The sequence below is a fragment of the Myotis yumanensis genome, unplaced genomic scaffold (assembly GCF_028538775.1).
Source record: "Myotis yumanensis isolate MYYU_CA2020_CCGP unplaced genomic scaffold, mMyoYum1.0.hap1 SCAF_5, whole genome shotgun sequence".
Lineage (NCBI taxonomy): Eukaryota > Metazoa > Chordata > Mammalia > Chiroptera > Vespertilionidae > Myotis > Myotis yumanensis.
The window spans coordinates 50,046,281-50,066,573 of NW_027223756.1; the positions used below are offsets into that span (position 1 = coordinate 50,046,281).

General features: G+C 42.0%; 1 protein-coding gene across 7 annotated transcripts in view; it reads right to left on the reverse strand.

Annotated features, from left to right (window-relative positions):
- INPP4B (inositol polyphosphate-4-phosphatase type II B) overlaps positions 1-20,293 on the reverse strand; it is a 593,476-nt gene that overhangs the window by 396,031 nt on the left and 177,152 nt on the right. Inside the window, exon 1 of one of the 7 annotated variants that reach the window (XM_070415226.1) lies at positions 13,733-13,784. The exons of the other annotated variants lie outside the window; for them this stretch is intronic. The gene's annotated coding sequence lies outside the window, so the exon portion shown is untranslated. Of the gene's footprint in view, positions 1-13,732; positions 13,785-20,293 lie in introns of those variants that run through there. 7 annotated transcript variants of the gene reach the window in all.

Genomic DNA, 20,293 nt, shown 5'->3' on the forward strand with positions numbered 1-20,293 from the left:
AAAATGATGCCTTAAACATACCATGTTCTCGCCTACCACTGAGCCTCAGCAGATGCTGTTCCCTCCACCTGGAAAGCCCTGCCCTGACTTTGCCTAGGGATTCCAGTGCACCCTCCTGATAGCACCTGTATCCATACTGGGTCCTGATGGGAGTGTCAGGGTCAGAAAGACTGCCATGCCTGTCCCCAGGCAGCACCATGTGTAGCTGAGGAGAATTCAACACCTACTCTCCCCACCCCCCTTCCCACCCCCACTGAAGAAGATTACAAGTAAAGCCATGAAGAGTCCAAATATTAGGCTGCAGGGTGGCTACCAACCAATCATATCAACCCAAAAGGTTCCTGTGGGAGAGAGGGTGGGAGGTGGGGCCTGCAGCGGTCCCCCAGCCCTCGGAGTGCGGCCGGTGGGACTTTCTGGCACAATGCAAAGGACAAATCGAAGGTTGACAAAATATGGCCATGATATCATATTTAGAAAGCTAGTTCAGCAGGCCAAGAGAGAGTCGATAAGCTTATTTGTAAAGACAGCAGCTGTGGGGTGGAGAGGGAGGGGCGGGCAAGCCTGAAAGATAAGGAGAGCGACTCTGCGTGACTGGCTTATGATGCAGTCTATCTCCCGGATCTATTCGATCCTAACTGACTGTAAATCAGCATTTTAAAGTTGATGTAGATAGTCTCGGGAGCCAACTTTAATAGGGTGAGGACCCTGAGGCTGGTTAAAAAAAAAAAAAAAGTTTAAAACATTCCTGTTTCCACCTACTGGCAGAAAATGAATATATTTATTTTTTCCTATTCGGTGAGAGATGAGAGTTCTTAGCTGTGGGTGACCTGTGGGGGACACAGGCAGAATTGTGGAGATGGAATGAATTCAAACCTCTCAATGGATAGGTAAGGAAAGTGAGGCTCAATCAGAACCCAGGACCTCGGCTAGCCACAGGAAGGTTCTGTCCGCACTACCACAGGTGGTCAAGGTGCAAATCCTGAACAAGACCCGTGTGCGTCTCCTCCTTCTATACCAGCAAGACTTCTTGGGCACACTGTGGGATGGAGAGGACGGGCATGCTCTGCGTAGGGGCAGCAACACATACAGTACCCCTCTGTCACTACGGCAGCCCATGACTGGGACCCCGACTCCAGACAGGAGTGCAATATGTATGTAAGCGAGAAACAGCTATTGGTTTTTAAATGAGGATGTGGTTTAGGGTTATGGTAACTGAAATAGAAAAAAAAGGGGGGAGGGCAAATGGAGATAATTTGGGGCAAAGGTGAAAGACCTTAGACTGACTAGTTATAAGGGATAAAGAGGGAAAAAGTACTAAGGAAGAAGCTAAGACTTGGAGCCTGGGAAGAAAGCGGGTACCACTGCCCAAAACAGGTCATGTGGGAAGGAGAGGCATCCCAGGTCCCAGAGAGGAAGACCAAGAGCTCAGTCGGGGACAGCTTAACTCTGAGAAGAGGACGGGACATGCATGTGGACATTTCCTGCTGACGCGTTATCTAGGGGAAATGTTTTATATCACCTGAGGCAGATTCATTTTTACTTTGAGTCAGAAAGACGAACTTAGCAGTTACAGTAAGAAGGATAAGGACCTGAGAAGGCGCACAGACTGCTGGGGAAAGCATGGGTGGCGGTTTTGATCATCTTCTAAGCAGATACCTGGGAAACGTGCACTGTCCCCAGAGATTCTGGCAGGAGAATAGAAGACAGAGGCTGAAAGGAGCTCTTTCTTCCCTTTTTCTGAAGTCTCAAAACCGCCCTGCTGTGAACGCCCCCCCCCCCCCCCCCCCCCCCGCCCGGTGGTGGGAAGAGGGGATCCTGCAGCCAGCCTCCAATATCACACCCAAGTTGGCCTGGGAGAGCTTTCAAAGAGGCTGCCTGGAGAAGCCTGTAGTGCTGGGATAGATGCAGGGCTGGGGGGCGGGAGGTGGGGGTCCATCTTCAGAAAGGGGCAGGAGGCTGGCCATTAGCAGGGTGAGGCTGCTGACAGGAAACTGGGAGAAAGAGACGTAGGCAGGAGAAAATAAAGTATGGATAAAAGTTGGAGCTGAATTTAGGTTCAGATGTCAAGATAAACACAGGCAAGAGGCGAAGAGGATTGTGTAAAACTCCCTTAGTTCCCAGAAATAGAACTTCTGTGAAAGTCAGACTCACCGCAGAGAATCACTTCAGAGAACTGAAGAGACAACAAAGGCCTTGAAGTTCATCAAGTCCACCACCCCCACCTCCCACAAACACACAGAAACACGGCCTCCACCCAGGAAGAAACTGAGCCAGAGAGGTCACATGACCTGCTGCTGGTGGCCACACAGGCAGCTGTCAGTGGCAGAATCCCTGTGTAGGCACAGGATTGTACACACACACCAGGGGTCCTTCTCACCATTTCACACTGCGTCACAAAGCCAGTTAAAGATGTGGTCGCGGTACACCCAAACCATCTGGAGTCATAACACATATCGATAAATAGTAGAATAAACTGTACAGGTAGTAATAGGGAATATCTGCGATGAAACATAAGATGGAATTGAGATAACATATGCCATATAAAAGATCAAATGGAATTGAGATCCCCAAGTAGGTGCATCAGAAATGGTAAGGTTGCCCATGACAATGATGTCTAACGTCTACTATTGCAGAGCTTCTGGTCTCATCTAGGAGTTCAGGCTCTGCTTCCCCCTCTAGATCTGGTCCTGCCTCCAGAGGCACAAGGAACTCCAAACAAGCAGTTCAGTGACAGTCAAGCCTGTTTCTAAGCTCTGTGTTTGAAGCATAGCTGCTCGGGGTTGGGCTTAACCTCATCGCCCAGTTGCTCTACATCTGAGACCCATTCCTGATTCCAACCAAGACAGCCATACTTGCCCTTGTCAACCCTAAAACTCTAGTCACAGTCTTCCCATCTGAATCTAAATACCAGCCTGTCATCTCAGCTCTAGTCTGGCATCATTCCCCTGTCTGGCCCTCTTTCCAACCTTGACCCCGAATTCCAAGTCCAGCTTTGTATTCAGGTCACTTGTTGCCCATTTTGTCTGTTGCAGCTGAATGTCCAGACTGACTCTACTCTGCCATCTGGGTTCCTGGCATTAATTTGTCCTGCACCCCATTCCTTACACCTGCAATATTTTCCAAATGTCATCATCCTGGCCCAAATAAGAAACTGACCACAATTTGATTTTGGCAGCAGAAAATAAGAAGAAAGATGAAAACTAAGAGTTGAGGGGGAAATAGGGTTTCTTTTAGAAACAGCGATTACTAAGATGCTAAATAAGAAACTTACAAATGAGATAATTCTACGATCCATAGAAGTTATTCAAAGCCGGCTACGTCATGCTGCTGTTAACCAATTCAACTTGGAAATCTCAATGGATTACCATGAGAAAGGGTTATTTCTCCATCCCGATATATTTCCAGTGTGTGATGATTGGTGGGGAGAACTTGTTCTATGTAGGAGCTAGGCCAGTGGTCGGCAAACTCATTAGTCAACAGAGCTAAATATCAACAGTACAACGATTGAAATTTCTTTTGAGAACCAAATTTTTTAAAATTAAACTATATAGGTGGGTACATTGTTATTAACTTAATTAGGGTACTCCAAAGGCTTAGGAAGAGCCACACTCAAGGGGCCAAAGAGCCACATGTGGCTCGAGAGCCGCAGTTTGCCAACCACGGAGCTAGACTAATGAAGTCTCGGCTTCTGGAAGCTTCTTGATCAGGAGCAAGTCTCCTTGATTTCCTGCAGGTGAAGAGAGACTGGAATTCCCTGAGAGCGTTTTCACAGCCTCTGCCTGGAAGTAGCACAGATCACTTCCTCTCACGGCCCATTAGCTAGAGGTGGGTGAGGGGTCCCCCCTTTCGCAAGAGGCTGAGAAGCCCAACTTGTCCATGTGGCCCAAAGGAGAGAAGTCCTGGAGGCCAGGAATGCTAGAAACTTTACACAGAGATTCCAGTTGAAGCAGCTCCAAAATTCCTGCACTTGTTGCATTAGCAAAAGGGATAATTCGCTGGCAATTGTGACAACACTTCTTGTTTTAAGTTGACAATAAACAAGGCAGTTTGCAACAAGTCTGATAAAAAGGAAATGATAGCGTGAGTGTTAAAAGCTGAGAGAACCGAAGGTACCAGGGAGTGGTTGTGCTGCTACAATAGTATTGCACCGTTCTGTTTGTGTTTTCTTATTTTTGTGGCTTGAGAAGAAAAAAATTTTAATGTCATTTTAAATGTGTACCTTGTATTTAATGAACCAAGATTTAAAATGGAGCATTTCCTCTCATTTTTATGGGTAATCACATATAGTATTCCAAAGCATAAAGTAGCAAGGATGTCTTGTTAAAAGCAATTTTTAGTGGTTCAATGTGGCAGCTGGCTTGCAAATAGTAAAATCACATGCATCAGTTTTATCAATATTTTGATTTAATTCTACAGTGTCACATTTCTACACATATTTCAACTTGTAATCATAAGTCATATTAATTATGGCACTAGTTTACCTATGCCTGGCATTAAAATACTTTCAATTCTCAGTGCATAAATTAAACATGTTGGCAAGAGTATGCTAAAAATAATGAGGAAAATAAGCTGCTCAATTGCCCTCTATTATTGCTCACTCTTCTTCCCATGTTCTATGTTAAAAAGCTTTTGAGTCGTTTATTTCTATTTAACCCATGGCCATGGTCTTATACACTTTAAAAGCCTACAATAGGATTAAGGCAGCTGTAGTTCTGTCTGTCCGATTTGCCTGGAGCCACTGAGGGGTGGGCTGGGACTCTCTTGAACCTCATCACATCTCCAGACATCACATCAGATGAGCAGCAGAAAATACAAATAAGCAAATATGTCACCTCTCATTTCACAAAATGGGGCTAGTGAGTTCACCACAGAAGTGAACTGCTCTGGTGCGATCTCACCCTCAACCCCGGAGGCCTTTGGCTGTAGGACACCTTCTGAAAGCCTCATTTGCCACCACCCTTGCTAACCAAGACTGGGCCCTCATGAGAATGACAGGTTTGCCCTGGTCCTCGCTTCTGCAGCTGTGAGGGAGCATGGGTGCAAGGCAACCAGCCCTGTCTGTGGAATTTAAGGTACTTTTTAATCCTGAAAGCTCAAAGGTCCTAGTATTGATTTTTCAAAATCAGCCTCACACAGGATAAGACCTTTACTGTCATTTTGGTGAAAACTGAAGTGACCCTGTCAATATCACCTGTTAATAGTTGTCAAACCAGTGTTATAAATCCCCCCCAAGTATTTAATTAGACCACACTTCAATTTAACAGAAAATATATGTTAGAGCTAAACTCACTAATGACATGACATAAATTTGCAGGAGACTAGAACTTAGTTGTTGTTGTTTTCCATCAGATCTGCTGGAAAACCAAAAGGTAAAAATTTAAAAGTTCTCTATTCACTGGTTTTCCTAGATATATCCCCTGGTGGGAAAGAATAAAATATACTACTGCTTCAAAAAAAAGACTTGTAATTAGATGAAAATATACTTTTGAAGCAGAAATTATTTCACATGAATAGATACCCATTTTATAAATTAAAAAATGGAAGAAGCCCTGGCCAGGTGGCTCAGTTGGGTGGAACACTGTCTTGTGTACCAAAAGGTTAAGAATTCAATTCCAGGTCAGGGCACATGCCCAGGTTGTGGGTTCAATCTCTGGTCAGGGTGCATATAGGAAACAGCTGTTCCATATTTTTCTCTCCCTCTCCCCCTTCCTCTCTCTCTAAAAAAAAATCAATAAAAAATTTATTCTCAGGTGCAGAATAAAAAAAGAAAAACAGAAGAAAAAAGATTCTATGACTTGCTCAAGTTTCTAAAGATGATTATAAATGGAGCAAGAAATAGAATGTTTTCCTCCTAACTTTAATTCAAATACCTGATTTGAGAATTTGGGGTGCTTCTAAAGATCTGTAAAGACTGAAATGTGTATTTGTGCATACATTCTAAGAAAGATTCTAACTAAACTTTAAATAACATGTTTTTCTCCACAAAGTTTCTATGTATGTTTCAAGTCTAGATTTCTTTTTTTTTCTCTTTCTCCTTCTATTTCTGTTTTTTCTTGAGATTCTAACAGGGGGAGAAAAGAGGGAAAATGAGATTTTATCAGACAGTTCTGACCTAGAAAGAGAAAAAGAAGACCTTTAACAAAGAAAAAATAATAATAAACCAGATTTTTAAAGAGGGGGGTGTGGGGAGATGCATCTACATTATTTTACTTTATATGGATAGAAAGAAAAAGTCACCTAGTTTTCTATTGCTTGAACAAGGACAGGGATTCTCTTCTGAGGCTCTGAAAGGTTTTACAGTTGAAAAGTAATGTGAAAAACAATCACTTCTGCCACTGAATGATTGTTATAAGGCTCAGCACCTTCAATAAAAGGATGCTTCTGTTCAATTTCCAGTCACATCAAATTCTCATTACGAGCAGCTCAACCCCATCTCTCCATGAGCCAGACTGTATCAAAAGCAGCAGCTTTCTGCATTAAGTTTTGTAACACGCACTTACATCCCATATATCCCAGGTAACAAAGCAAATTCTAGGACTTTCCCCCTCGGTGACTGACTGACAGGCTTGGATGCTAAACTTCAATGAGACCTGGTGCCGAGGAGCACTGGTGACTGAGGGGCCTCGAAAATAAGAAAGAAATGCTGCTGCTTTTTGTAAAACCCATTGTCCATTTCCCAAATGTTTGCAGAAAATCCATTTTGTGTGAAAGAAAAAAATTAAGGATTGCTGAGAGTTTAATTCAGAATCCATGAGGAGGAAAATTAGAGAGGCTCCTCCCTCCCCACCCCCCACACCCCCCAAAAAAGTCCTAGGGCAGAAATCTCCAAAGCCTACTTAATAATTCCCAGGCCAGTCTCTCTTCCCATGTTATTTGCAAATAGCAGATATTGCTAGATTTCCTTGTAAGGTCTGGTAAGAAAATGAAATTAAATGCCACTGAGGTTAGAGCTCCAACACTAACCATGGAAATGAGACTAGGGAGGTGCAGTGTAATGACGAATGCTAGGCTCAGAGGGGGAGCACAGAGTCAAAACATAACTCACCTCACCAGCAAAGAGGACAGCGGACTTGACCTCAGACAGCTTTGCCCTTTAAAGAAAGCTCTTTTTGAGCAGTGAAGAGCCACTCAAGTCAGCAGAAAGATGAATATCGCTTTCAAAACAGAAAATAGGTCAACTGACATGACAGAATGAAAGCTGGAGACTGTCAATTTTCTGTAAGGCAGTAAAGTTGAAACTGAAAGGTAAAATCCAAGGATCCAAGAATGGTAGGTTTTCTTACTGGCAACGTGTCCAGTCTCCTGCTGAGAGTCTGTAGCTTGCTGTGCCTGGGAATGTTGGCTTCAGTTTAAGATTTAACCAAACTGGAGTGATTAAATGGTGCATGCTTACGGACACTGCTCATGGGCACTTCAGAATAGGCTAATTGGAGAGGAGTTAGGTGACAGAGCTAAAAAAGAAACAGCAACATCTGGCAATGGAATAGTTGGAAGATGAAATGAAATAACGGTGTTCATAAGGCAAGAACAGTGATTGTGATTTTAAAAATTAGAATCCAGTTTACGGTTACATTACACATGACAATTATGAGGTCGCATACATTAGACCCATGGAGCAGATTCCAAAAATGGCCATAATGCTTTGCAGTGCCTCCGATCAAAACAGTGGAGTCTGTTTGCTCGTCCTCGACTTGGGGCTCATGCTGTAACTGGCTTGGGCTAATAGGAAGTGACAGAAATGATATTGTGCCAGTTCTGAGAATAAGCCTCCCCAGAACATGCAGCTTTTCCTCCCACCTTCTCCCTGCCTTACTCTCTCTATCAGAATCTGCCACCTCCATCTGCACGAGCCCCAGGCCCCTATAGGAGGAGGGAGGCACTGCATAGTCATCACCACTGCTCTGATGCCAGTTCCAGAAGCAGAGCCACCTCGCCAACCAGCAGCTGACCACAGACCCGGGAGCAGCCCCAGCTGCAGCAGCAGCAGCAGAACTGGCTGGCTGACTGCAGACCAAACTGCCAACCTGCTGAATTATGAGCTAAATAAGAAGTAGTTATTTTAAGCCACAAAGTTTGGTGGTGATTTTTTTAATGCAACAAAAGATAATGGACAGAATCTATATATTATTCTAAAAAAGCTTCACATGCCAATTATCAGCTCAATTTGACAAACCTTTATTGAGTATTCACTATGCACCAGACATGCTGACCCAGCTCAGTAATAGTTCCTTGGGGCACAGAACCCCCTGGTGCGCAGTGCATCCTGGGCGTGCCAGGAAGGTCTGCATATGAGGACTGCTGAGTAAAGACTTGAGATATACTTATGAGTGTGTCAGGTGAAGTAATGGAGGACAGGGATTTTAGAGGAAATGGTAAAGGTGAACAGAAGTTAAACAGCAAGGGATAAGCAAGAAGATGCAGGGATTTATATTAGTAGAAGGTAAAGTGTGTGACATATTCAAGAAATGGCAATAAACGAGACTGGAGGAGTTGGTAAAGAGCCAGGCCAGGCAAGGCTTTGGATGCTCTCATAAATAGCTCAGAACAAAGCACCTCTATTGATAGACACCCGGGCTAGTAGCTCTCAAACAGTAGGGCACCTGAAAGCAATCTGATGGTGGTAAGAATAGAAATGTCGAGGGTCTGTCCATAAATTCTGATCCAGGAAGTGTAATGGAGGCCAGACTTTGGACTTCAAATATTTTAATTTTGCATTTTTTATATGTAACCTATGGTGTCTGGTACAGACTGTTCATGGACCACATTCTGAAAAGCATCACTAGTCCTGGTAGACATAAACTAGCACTGACTAAAGAGATTTTAAACAGAGGTTGGCTCGGGACTACCTATATTATTTTCAGGTTGGCATTTAAGGCTGATGTTTCTGGCTGCAGTCTGGTAGGTAAACTGAAAAAACTGAGTGAAAGAGGCAAGAATGAGAGAGTCTGAATGAGGACTGTGGTATTAAGGATGGAAAAAAATGTGTAACATGTTTGGGAGGTTAACTTGCCAGGGATTTTTCTTACCCAAGGATATTTTTTCCATTGATTTCTAGAGAGAGTAGAAAGGAGGGAGAAAGAGGAGGAGGATAAGAGAGAGGAGTGGGGAGAGAGAAACATTGATGTGAGAGAGACACATCAACTGGTTGCCTCCTGCATGCACCCCTAACAGGGCTGGGGTACCTGCAACCAAGGTACATACCCTTGATTGGGAATCAAGCCCATGAACCTTCCATTCACGGGCTGATGCTCTAACCACTGAGAAAACTGGCCAGGACTTGCCAGGGATTTTTGATGACTGGATTGAAGGAGAAGGAGGGAAGGAGAAGTATCAAGGATGGCACCCAGATGAAATTAGATTTTAGGTATCTCAAAAATGTTCAGAAAGCACTGGTTTGGAAGTTAGAGGTACAGATTTAGGAGTCATCAGTATGCGGATATCAACTAAACCATGGCAGTTGGGGAGAGGTCTTGGGAGAGTATATAGAGAGGCAGTCCAAGAACAGGACCCAAAGGATGTCTAAAAGATGAATAGCAGCTTAGGAAGCTGAGAAGAACTACCATAGCATTACGAGAAAAACAAGGCGATAATGACCTTATAGTCCCGGTAGCTGTTAACTAGCACTGACTGCTCCAGGCTAACCATGGTACCCAGTCACCCTACTTAACAATTAAACACGTCCCTCAAAGTCTCCTATGATCACTGCCAGGCTCGATTCACTAGAGTGTTGGGTGCAGGAAACTGAATAGAGTGGTTTGAATAGATACCTTGAGATAAACATGTGAAAATGGAATTTATACAACCCTTTTAAGAAATTATAAAGTATGCAGAAAATTATAAATAAAAATATAAAAAATATATACATGTAACTACTTAAGCACTTTGGTGAACAATCTTACAGAATCTCTTTGTCCATATATAATTTTAAGTAAATAGGATCTTTGATTTTATATATGAATATCCATATATATTATAGTATCCTATATAATAAAATCCTAATATACAAATTGACCGGACAGCGGAATGACTGGCAGAACGACTGGTCACTATGATGCACACTGACCACCAGTGGGCAGACACTCAACACAAGAGCTGCCCCCAGTTGGGGCCATCAAGCAGGTGGTGCCAGGCCACCAGCCAGGTGGGTGCCAGCAGGGGTCCCCTGATCACCCGGCCCACTGGTTGCCCCACAGATCAGCCCTGATCATCAGCCAGGCCTAGGGACCCTACCTGTGCACAAATTTCGTGTACCAGACCTCTAGTATGTAATAAAATTTGTCGTATTTACACAAAAATATTGTCACCTGCATGCTAAAGATCTGTATTAGGGCTGTAAAACTTTTTTCTAAAAGGGCCTGATAGTAAATATTTCAGGCTGTCTGATCCACATGGTCCCCACTGCGGCTCCATGGCCCATGTGCAATGTAACACACAGCATCCTTAGACAATATGTCAATGAGTGGTCATGGATGATCTGACCCATAGGCTGTGTTTGCCAAATGCTGATCTATATCATAATCTCTAATGACTTCACACTGCTTACAGCTATACCATAAATTATTTAACCAACCTCACTTCAAGAAACGTATCCCAAGGAGATTTTCAAATGTTTGAAAATGTAAGATCAAATAATATGTTTAATACAGAGTTATATATCATTTTGGAAAAACAGAGACAATGAAAATGTTCATCAGAAAGAGATTAATGACATAATTTTTGGTAATTCATTTCAAAGTTAGAACACCAAGTACACGTTTATTTCTTTTCTGAATTATCTGTCCCCTAAGTCAGATCAGTTTCTTCAGTTGCAGAGATCTGAAAAATATTTTTCCCTATCAGTTATAATGTGAGTAATCATTGTTTTTCCTACATGACCACAACAGAGAGATAAATATGTATAAAATTATAGTACAATTTATAATGCTATTTAACCTACAGAATCTACTCAAATTTCCCACTCTTATTCTTTTTGGTCTAGGATCCAATCCAAAATCACACTTTTTATTTACTTATTGTGTTTCCTTAGTCTCCTTTAATAGAAGCAGGTTCTCAGTCCTTCTTTGTTTTTCATGACCTTGACAATTTTCAAGAGTACTAGACAGGCACTGTGATACCCCAGGACCAATGAACCCACCTACCACCCAGATTGTGGTTTCTAAATACCAGGCTCCAATAAAGGAATACTGTAAGTACTTGGAGAAACAGGTGGGGAAAGTACAAGATGAGCCTGAAACAACTTGTGGTGCCCGGAAATATGGAAGTGCTTAAAAAGGGGGTGGGAGCATATTCTAGAAAGATACAGAAGCCAACTAAAAGTTGAGTCGCAAAGGCCAAATCTGAGAAAACTGAACAAGAAAATAAATGACTGGGATAGATTATAACCCAGGACACAAAATAAGAATTCACTTGTTCACACTAATATAAACAATGAATGTACAAGTGAATGGATGAATAAGTAAATAAAGAACAGTAAACTTTTCCTTATTATAAATTTCCAACTAGTGTCTGTACATTACGAAATGGTTGAAATTTTAAAAAATCACCATTTAGCAAACACCACAGTATTGTTTCCAGCAAGAATCATCAATGGATGCTAAAATCAGTGGGAAAAGTATGATAAATAACTAGCTACTTAAATACTCTCAGATTATTTCCCCATAAGATCCCTTGTTATATACAAGGAAATAGAGAAACTTTTCAATAGAGAAACCCATCACTTGTCGCCTTCACCAAATTATCACAGTTACCGTTTTGTTTTTTTTTGTAATGGAACAAATCAACATCAAATGCCTTCGAATGTGATGTACTGAGAAGGTCAGAACCTCACTTTCTAGTATCTTTGCCAAAATGCAAAACCTGAATTCAAATAGGAGAAAATTGTATTGATTGTCAGGGCCCAGTTGACCTAGTATTAGACACACTAGGATACACCATTTATTAGATGCATTTTCAGTGTGGCCTTTATTCAGTTCACAGAGAGATCCATTTAAAAGACTCTTAAGAAGAAAAATTATAGGATGTGAGCTGAGCCTCAAGAAGATTAAATTGGCAGCAAGGATAAGATACACATTGAGGGGAGTAAAATGAAAGCTACAGAAGGAGTCCATGCCTGTGAGGGATCTGCTGCATTATTTCAGGCACATTGTCATAATAATCTCGACTCGGGTAATGGCTGTAGAAATGAAGAAGGGAGAGTAGATGGAGAAATAATGTGAAGAAGAATCAAATGATTTTCTACTCATGGAAGGCGAAGGGGCTGGAGAGTGTGAACGGATGGTCCCTATTTATTAGATAGAGCAGGCAGTGGGAAAAGTCCGTCTGCAGCCTGGGAGAGAGAAATAACTCCTAGGAATGTCTGTGTGTCCCATTAAGAAGCTGAGTTTGAAGAGAACATTTAACCTGTGCAGCTACAATGCCAGTAAGGGGCAGAACCAGTGCTTAACCCCAAACCTAAGCTCAGAAGTTTCTACAGCCTATATGAAGTTCAGTGTCTACTGAGACTCTCTGAGGGAGGGATTAAAAAAAAAAAAAAACTCCCTGCAAATGTCTGCAACTGTCAGTTTTGAAATGCACAAACCATCAGACTTATGTGAAAATTATAAGCAACTCATAAAAAATGTAAAAGAATAGTGAAGTTCCCTTTCTATCTGTGAGTTGCATTGGGCTTTCTTTACCAGAAGGACCGTGTTTCACAGGCTCCCAGGGCTTTCACCAGTCACCTGTTTGACTGTCAGAGCCTGGACAACCTCAGAGATCACTCATTCCAGGGTCATCCCTTTAAAGGTCAAGTATCTGATCCCGCACATTCAAATATTTGGAATACAGCTGAATCCACAGGCAGCAGCATAACCGAGGGCAGCTCTCAGGGTGGGCAGAAGACCCATCGCTCAACCCACGTGGTTCTAGGCATTAACAGCCTTGACAGGAAATGAGGGTGGGCAGAATATGCTGATCACAAACCATAACTAGACACCTTCCGGCAATCCACTCCTGGTGATGAGAGGTGTTGTTGAGACTAGAGTCTCCCCCTCTAGTCTTTTCCCTAAAGGGAGATGATGAGGCTGAGAGGACTCATCCTCCCCGCAGAAAGCGTAGAATGAACGAGAAAAATCTCTTCATTTTCAAAGGTTGAATGAAGACAGGCTGAAATAAGTAAGTTTATTCTCACTAAATATTTTTTTCTTATTTCTGATAGCTGTAATAACAGTAAAATAAATGCATCCACATTGGGAAAAGTACCCATAAGAAGGCACCGCTGCTCTTAAATTACCACAGCCAAAGTCAATACATTTTTAATCCTTCTCTAACCACAGTTCATTACAGACTCTAAGGAAGGTTTTTCATCATGGCCATTCATTTGTGTATGCTTCTGAAAAGAAATAAAAAACACTTCTAATTCGGGTACTCTACCTTCTCGCAATTAAAACACTAATTTACTTGAGACACTGCTTCTCTAAAACAGCCATGTTTTCAAAATTGACACTCCACGGAATTTGCTAGGAACAGCTGAATGCATAGGGAGAGACACAGCTTTAGTGAAAAGATTACAGTTCCGGAGCTAACGTGGGAGAACCAGTAAGCTCAGGGTTGAGCCTTTCTCCTCTGCATCTATGCATCTGATTTTAGTTTGGCTTTGAATACTCCTTCCCCCTCCCCCCTTCCCTTTTTTCTTTTTCTATTTGCTGTTGGATAGAATATTAAGTCATAAGGAGAGAGAGCAGTCTGATCTTACCAAGGAAGTTGTTTTTCTCAAGTCCTTTCCTTCTCAAGTGGGTTCCCAGCCCAACCTTACTCAGTGTGTCTAAAGCTTCTCACTTCTGGTGACTCACCAAGGTCCAAAGTCCGCCACAGCACTACCTGAATGCTTGACTCACCCAGAAATCCACTTGTTATTGGAACTCTTTTCTTCTTCCGCTCATATAAAAAATGGGATTTAGAAATGCTGAAGCAATAACTAGATGAAGAAATAAAGGACTTGGACCTGGGACTTCATTGCTATCATCACTTCCTTTCTCTCTCTCCTTCATATACATATAATTCCAAGCGTCCCAAAGAAGCTAATGAAAACTTGGCACATAAGTATTTTTCTAAAAATACCCCAAAGTGACAACTCTCAAAAAACAATGATCTCTTTCCCATCATTGATATATTAAGAGCAGAAGGAATGCATTCATAATCTTGTTAGATAATCATAGATATTCAGTAAGTAATAGCTACTAAAGACGATATTATTTTATGGGGTGTACTTCAATATACAATTCAGAATTACTTGGGATTGAGGCAGAATTGCTTCTCAGTTGGAAAAAAAATTCGGAAAGGTATTTTTGAACTTTTTAGTAGGTGATAATCCAGTAATTCTGAGAAACATTCTACAGGCATATAGAACAATTTACTATGGTACTTGCAAATGGATTATTAATACTCATAAGTCAGTAGTCTTGACCTTTCCAAATGTCACTGTTTTGCTGAAACTAGAACTTAAAAATTATGATATTTACCTTAAAATTTTTAGGTGAATGAGATAGTAAATTAATGAATTATTTAAATATAACACATTTATTCTGATTATGGGCATGAATGAGAAGGAATTTGTTGTTTCATTGCCAGGGACTGCACACACACACACACACAAATTCTGCCCCTGTGTCTTATAAATTCTAGATGCCAACAGGATGTTAAGAAGGAAAGAGAAAACTACAGAGTCTTCCTTTATTTATCTTAACTCTTGACCTTACATGTTGGAAAGGTGAAGGATAATTGCGGCCAGTGTTTCCTCAATTCTATAGCCTTCTGGAACAGACAACATCAATTTCATAGCAATGTCATCACCATTTATTCCCATCACAGTGGGCTGCTTGCCTGATGAAAACATAATTGGAAAAAAGTTCTTCTTATGTGGCATTGTAAACCATCTGCCATATTCAGGTTTTACAATATGTAGCAAACTCAAAAAGAAAAAAAATAGAAGCAGAAGTGTTAGGGACAGTATCAGCATCTAAGAGCTACAAAGAGATGACATTATTAGGGAAAGATACACAAAAACTGACAGCCTATGAACATGCAAAAATACATATCACTGCAAAGACACATGAATTTTCATTGCTTTCCACATCTTCCTCTGTGTGCTTTAATATATTCCCAATCTACCAAGGAATGATTTACTTACATTCATTTATTAACAACCCCATAGTGCTATGTGCCAAATCTGTTCTAAGTGCTTTATAAATATTAAATCACTAAGTTTGCATAACAACCAATTTTCTACGGTAAGCACTGCTATCATGCCCATTTTACAGATGAGAGAAACTGAGAGGAAGAGCAGGATTGAAACTGGGGCAGTCTGTAGATGGATCTCCGCTCCTACCGTGACATGGTTGGTGCTGGTGACTGCTTATGGCCTCTGCCAAAATAATCATAAAAATTCCTCTAAAATGTAAGTAACTAAAAAAATGAAGATTATATTCTATGATTAATTTCAAAGTTAGCACTGACATCCAAATTCACATTCTCGTATTGGTAGCTCATGGAATATGTGTTTTCTTTCCTGAAAAGCTTTCCTATAAAACATAGGTCAATGTTTCCTACAAAACATTGTCCTTCCTATACAAGACAAAAGATGCTTTCATTTCACTGCTGATGAATACAGTGATTCAATCCACTAAAAATATATACATATGTATTTTATTTATATATACTTAACAACTGCCACCTCTCATACATAAATTTTCTATATGTAGGAAATACAAAGGTAGGAAAATAAAATCACTATAATTCTTCCCTTCCCCTCCAAAAGATGATTGATTATTTTGGGTGAGGAGCTAGGTATAAGAATCAATAACACCCTCCCCTCACACACAAAAAAAGTAGGAGAAAGTAGGGAATAAATAAAACTGAGACAAAGAAATTAGTTGGTAGCTCCCACAGGGAACTACAATATGTACTAAAGAAGTCATATCATTTTTCAGTGTCTGTGAAAGAACGGAAAGAAACCAAAATTGCTTCCTTATGTATTTTGTTTCATACCAAATAATGAATTGATGTTCAATGACTTTGATATGTTCCCTTGTTAAACAACCACATTCCAGGTGCTCCACACTTCTTACTCTCTTTTTTTAATCCCTGAATATTCATTTGAAAATTATGTTAGAACCCTCATTATACTTGCTTCTTTTTCCACTGAAAATTTTCAACACATTATAAAAATTAATTAATATTTTACTGCAATTTTTTCATTACAAAGTCAGAGCATTAACATTTATTAAAGTGTCATGATTTTGTGGGGAGGGATAAAATACAAACTGGACATTTGGGGAAAATAATTTTGAGCTAATTTGACTGGGGGAGGAGGAAAGACTCAGTACCCTACAAGAGACTATAAGCTCCAGGAAGGCAGAATCTGTACTGATTTGGAACTTGCTAGGAAATGGAACACCCAGAAGATGATCTCTGATTAAGTCATTTTAAACCCTACTTAAAAGAAGAAGAAAAATGTATATTAGCAATTTTTGTTGTTCCTAGTCCTCACCCGAGGATATTTTTTCCATTGATTTTTTTTTTAAAGAGAGAGAGTGAAAGGAAGGGAGAAGACACAGAGAGAGAAACATCGATGTGAGAGAGACATATCGATTGGTTGCCTCCTCCATGCACCTCAACCAGGGTGGGGATTAAGCCTACAACTGACGTATATGCCCTTGACTAGAATCAAATCTGCAACCCTTCAGTCCCAGGGCAACGCTCTAACCATAGAGCACCGGTAAGGGCAACCAATTTTTAAACAGTATGTCATTCCAATATTTCTGTGTGTGAATAAATGCTTTTGCAGACCTCAAATGAACTGCTAATCGTAGATTACACTACCTGTCACCCACACATAGCACGCACACCTAATTATTCATGAATTACACTTCCTTCTCCTTTCATTTCAGACCTCATTTCTCTTTTCTACATCTCATTACACATACACCCACCCCTGAAGAAAGACATATCCTTTTCCAACCTATAACAATACCAAGTTCCTCATAAGATCTTCTCTCTTATTCTAAAGTTGTACCCGAGAATTACCCTCCTGTTTCCTACCTGGCTCCCATTAAAATTTATTATGTTTACTAGTCCAGCCCCACCTGCCCAAAGATTCCTGGGGTCCTCACTCAGTCCTCTGCTGTCTTCTAGAAATTGAAGAGAGCACAGTGGGGCAGCAGGTGGGGAGGAAAAGATAAAGGGGCCTGGGCACCCCCAGATGGAAACCTATTATGCATTCAGAAACATTTCAAATCCATCCAATGCCTACCCATCTGCTTCATTTTCCCCCTTTTCTTCCTCCTTGGACCCCACACCTTGACTTCTCACCCCACCTACCTGGAGCTTATAGTCTGCATTCAGAAACATTTCAAATCCACCCAGTGCCTACCTATCTGCTTCATTTTTCCCCCTTTTCTTCCTCCTTGTGACCCCACACCTTGACTTCTCACCCCACCAACCCGGTTAATCTCAGTAAGTTTTGATTTGGTCATGTAGAGGAAAATAGCTAACCATTATTCACATATACTGATTAACATTTATGTTTAAAGTAGGCCAACAATAATTATATATAATCATAAAATGCCTAAGAATCTTTGTTGTGAGTTTTATTTAATAACAATACTCTATTCTTATCACATGTGCTCAGTCTTTATAAATTCTTACATAAGTAGCAAAATCAATTCCTCACAATAAAAAAAAAGTCAAAGATGTATTGTTTCACACCTTTCTAGAGATTGCAAACATAAGTCTGTGGAAAGGTAAGTTTTATTAACAGCCATGGGATTAAATAAAATAATAATTTGATGGTTTTGGCAAAGAGTGTGGCAAAGAGGTAATCAAATCAGATTTTCCCAAAAGTAAAGAAAACACTAGAACGCTAAAGGAAACATAGACCTATATTTTAGCCAAATGATACATTTAAAGGCAATGTTGATCAATAGTGTTTAATTGTGCCTGATATGTGGAAAGCATGCAGGAAATATTAATTGAATAAATGAGTAAATGAATTGCTTTTCTGGTTTATACCAGGCTGTTAAAATAAACTTGAAAATAATTAGCCATTTTCTACCTTCTTCAGTTGCTTATCACTGCTTTGCAGTCCGTCAACACTAAAGGTTTACTTTCCTTGGATTGTCAGTAGTAGGTCCCATTAATTTTTATCTTCTGTTTCCAAAGCCCTTTCAGTCTTTGGAGATTGCCTGTCATACTTCCCTGTTGTTAAATTCAATTAGGTCTATAAAGCTCCATATCACTGGCACATACAGTGATGGAATTCCACTCAACAGCTGGAGTGGTAAGGGAAGGAGGCTGCCTTGTCTCCCGAGTGGTCTGGGCATTGGAAGGCCTGAGAGCAAGATGGACCTAACTGACAAGCTCTGAGCTATCTCCACTCCTTAGGGTTTCTCCAGTAATAAGTGAGAAGTTACACTGATGCTCGTGTAGCCATGGGGTAGTCAACCTCTTAGCGATACTAGGAGTTGATGGGAAGTTGGAAAGACGTCAAAATAGAACATTGTTTCTCACAATTAAAACACCGTATTCCAGTAAAAGCACAAACGTGAGAAATGTGCATGTGGTTATTATTTACACAGGAATGTCTGCTCCTCTGCTTGTAGGATTAGAATAGAATGCATACAGAGAAAGAAGCAAGCATTTAAGTGATTTGAGATTTTTTTAAAGTATGACATTTTTTATCTGGGTGAGTGTTCCAGCTCCTCCTCTTATTAACTCTCTCAGACTAGATTCTTACACTTCTTGTACCTGTACCTCTCTTTTCTCCATTGTAAAATGTGAGGAAATAATGCTTACCCTCCAGGTTTGTAAGTCCCACGGTTGGCACTTAGAAAATATTCAGTGAATGGCTGGCAAACATTGAACAAGTACTCAATAAAAGCACATATATATGTATACATATATAAACATTTATATATTATACTAGAGGCCCAGTGCACAAAAATTTGTGCACTCAGGGGGGTCCCTCAGCCCGGCCTATGCCCTCTTGCAGTCTGGGACCCCTCGGAGGATGTCCACCTGCTGGCTTAGGCCTGCTCCCTGGGGGATCAGGCCCAAGCTGGCAGTCAGACATCCCTCTGGAAGCCAGGGAGCCCTCAGGGGATGTCCACTTACCAGCAGGGAGCAGACCTAAGCTGCAGTCGGACATCCTTAGTGCTGCTGAGGAGGCAGGAGAGGCTCCCGCCACCACCACTATGCTGGCAGCCATAAGCCTGGCTTGTGGCTGAGCAGAGCTCCCGCTGTAGGAGCACACTGACCACCAGTGGACAGCTCCTGCATTGAGCATCTGCCCCCTGGTGGTCAATGTGTGTCATAGTGACCAGTCATTCTCAGTCGTTCCGCTGTTAGGGTCAATTTGCATATTACCCTTTTATTATATCGGATAGAGGCCTGGTGCATGGGTGGGGGCCGGCTTGTTTGCCCTGAAGGGTGTCCCGGATCAGGGTGGGAGTCCCGCTGGGGTGCCTGGCCAACCTGGGTGAGGGGCTGATGGGTGTTTGCAGGCTGGTCACACCCCTTTCAGGGTGGGGGTCCCCACTGGGGAGCCTGGCCAGCCTGGGTGAGGGGCTGATGGCTGTTTGCAGCTGGTCACACCCCCTTCAGCGTGGGGGGTCCCCACTGGGGTGCCTGGCCAGCCTGGGTGAGGGGCTGATGGCTATTTGCAGCTGGTCACACCCCCTTCAGGGTTGGGGTCCCTACTGGGGTGCCTGGCCAGCCTGGGTGAGGGGCTGATGGCTGTTTGCAGGCTGTTTGCAGGCTGGTCAAGCCCCTCCAGTGGGGACCATCACCCCATGGAGGTTTGGCCAGCCTGGGTGAAGGGCTGATGGCTGTTTGAAGGCTGGCCACACCCCCTTTAGGGTGGGGGTCCCCACTGGGGTGCCTGGCCAGTCTGGGTGAGGGGCTGAGGACCGTTTTCAGGCTGGCCAAGCCCCCCGGCGACAGGAAGCTCCCAGCCTCTCCTTTTTTTTTTTTTTCCTTTTTATTCTGGGATTTATTTACCTTCTATAATTGAAACTTTGTAGCCTTGAGTGGAGCTTAGAACCAGCCAGGGCGGGTGGGAAGCTTGGCTTCCTCCATCGCCAGGGGCAACCCAAGCCTCCTGCTCACTCCAGCTCCATGGCCACGGCCAACTGAAAGCAGGTATCTGGGGTTTATTTATCTTCTATAATTGAAACTTTGTTGCCTTGAGTGGAGCTCAGAGCTGGCCACAGCAGGCGGGAAGCTTAGCTTCCTCCATCACTGGGGCAACCAAGCCTCCTGC